Raw genomic sequence first — 2,327 nt, 5'->3', positions numbered from 1 at the left:
GTGAACTGTTTATGGCGTTATCGTGGGATGAGTTTAAGAAAGAATTCTTCGAGGAGTTTCGAACTTCAGCCGATTTGTCAGAAATGCAGCTTGAGCGTATGCCTTGAATTTTTCGGTCACCGACGCCGAATCCATCACTTTATCGCCAATCTCGGGGTAAATACTTGACAAGCTGTGAAAACTACTTTTCCGCGTATTCCTCTCTATTTTTTAGCGCGGAATTTTCATCTGCAGTCTTCTTCAGTTGAGCCTCAAGCTTTTGAATTTTTTTTGCGTTGAGAGGCAACAATTTTGCACTTTTTGTCATAATGATCAGAGATTTCGATGAACCGTTCGACATAAGCAACGGTTAGACAGATGGCATTGAAGCAATTGTTTATCCGCTGTCTTTCAGCCTCAGTGAATGTAAGTTAGCGATATTGTTGTTGAACGTTTCTCGGCACAAACTTGCAGAGTTTGCGGTAGAGTCTATTAACTTGCTCCTCCTCTGCAGCCTCTTCCGCATTTTCTTCGCGGTTTGATGTTTCAGCGTCGGATGGGAGGTTTAAGACTTCATTGCCTGGGTTTTCAAAAATCCCTTCAGGGATTTCCCCAGCAATGTTGTACAGTTGCTCTGAACCCTCTGCAGAATCTGAAAGCACAACTAAAAGCAAATAAGAAAATAAAAAAAATTAATGCGGTAAAAATATTGGCGTAATGTACGCAATTATGCGGAGTGAAAATTACTTACTTGCTTCTTGCTCGGCTAAAGAGCGAAGGCGTTTTCTGCGGGGAGTGGTAGCCTCCTCCGTTGTTACTTTACGTTTTCCTTGGTCTTCGCCACCGGGAATAGTAAAGGTGTTAAGAATCGATTCGTCAATGGGAATGATTTCGCCATCGCCGTCTTTCGCACGGCGCGCGGGCCTATCGCCTTAACGTCTGCTGTTCTCTTCAGCTGGTCAAGGTCAATCTCTGCAAAATTATATCGCAATAAGTCTCTACAAATATAGTATAAGGTGAAATGCATTTTTGCGCAAAAGAAAAGTATAAGCGTTATACCATTGTTTGCTTCATCAATTAAAAGCACGTTGTGGTCACCCCATAACCAGTATATGGAGACTCCGGTGATATAAAGTGGCACGTTGGCATATGCTCGCATAATCAATCCAGCAGTGTTGTTAATAAAGAAGAAAGAACTGCGCCAGTTCCCAAAAGAATCTTTGGGAGTAGTTATCACGCCAAGACGACCGCGGAATGAGTACCACCCCGAATCATGTGGGGTAAGGCTGTTGAAAGCGCGAAAAATGTTAAACAGTGGCTGCTTATTGAGAGCATTGGAATACATCTCAAACAACACAATTTTGTTGACAGCATTTGGATGCAATTGAGACCATATAATGCTCACATACGCTACGAAAGAAAGGCGTAAGTGGCAGTCGTAAATTTTCGTGAGATATAGCAGCATCATAGATGGTGATCATATCCTTGGGAGGAGCGTTAGCCCTATCCTCTGCTGACAGTGCAGTAGGAGAAAATTGAGCTAGAAGTGGATAATGCTGTGATCATGCATATATTTTCCATAGGATCAATATGCCTGTTCAACAAGCTGGGGGGGGGGGGTTTAAGGATCTTAGAACTTGACTCTCCGGTCCGGCTACCGCGAATGACCCTGGCCGACATGATGATGTCGGCGGGGTGGCCATGTGATTAAGTCGACCTTCGATAACGGTCGTTGATCAGAAGGCCCCATGTAAGGTTGTAGGTGCTAGTCAATAAGGAACTAACCTGTAAATCTTGAGAAGATGAAAGATGATGCTTGTTACGTGAGATGTGTAGCAGACAATGGTTACGTAACATGATGGTGTCTAGAATGATAATTAGGGTTAGTATATATAGGCAAACCCTAATTCTAGAACCGTCTAAGATTGTGATAATCCTGTCCATAACAAACTCCCCCGAATCTCGGTTGTAATTATGGAAAAGATATCGACTTGATGACCTAGTAACCACCGTACTGGGAACAAAGGCATTCGATACATTACCGCATGCCGCATACCGCATACAAAGTACACGTATACGCATGCTAGCGAGAGCCCGCATACGTATAGAATGCGCATGCTGTAGTGACCCGAACTTTTCCATGTTTATATATATATTAAATGAAATTGTTATTTACATGATTAAGTGTTTCCAACATATTAAGCAATCAAACTTGTTAAGACTTGATTAATTGAAATATGTTTCATATAGACAATTGACCACCCAAGTTGACTGGTGATTCACGAACGTTAAAACTTGTAAAAACTATAAGATGACATATATATGGATATATATATATAGTTAACATG

The sequence above is a fragment of the Rutidosis leptorrhynchoides genome, chromosome 5 (genome assembly GCF_046630445.1).
Source record: "Rutidosis leptorrhynchoides isolate AG116_Rl617_1_P2 chromosome 5, CSIRO_AGI_Rlap_v1, whole genome shotgun sequence".
In the NCBI taxonomy this organism is placed as follows: domain Eukaryota; kingdom Viridiplantae; phylum Streptophyta; class Magnoliopsida; order Asterales; family Asteraceae; genus Rutidosis; species Rutidosis leptorrhynchoides.
This window is presented reverse-complemented; position numbering follows the sequence as displayed.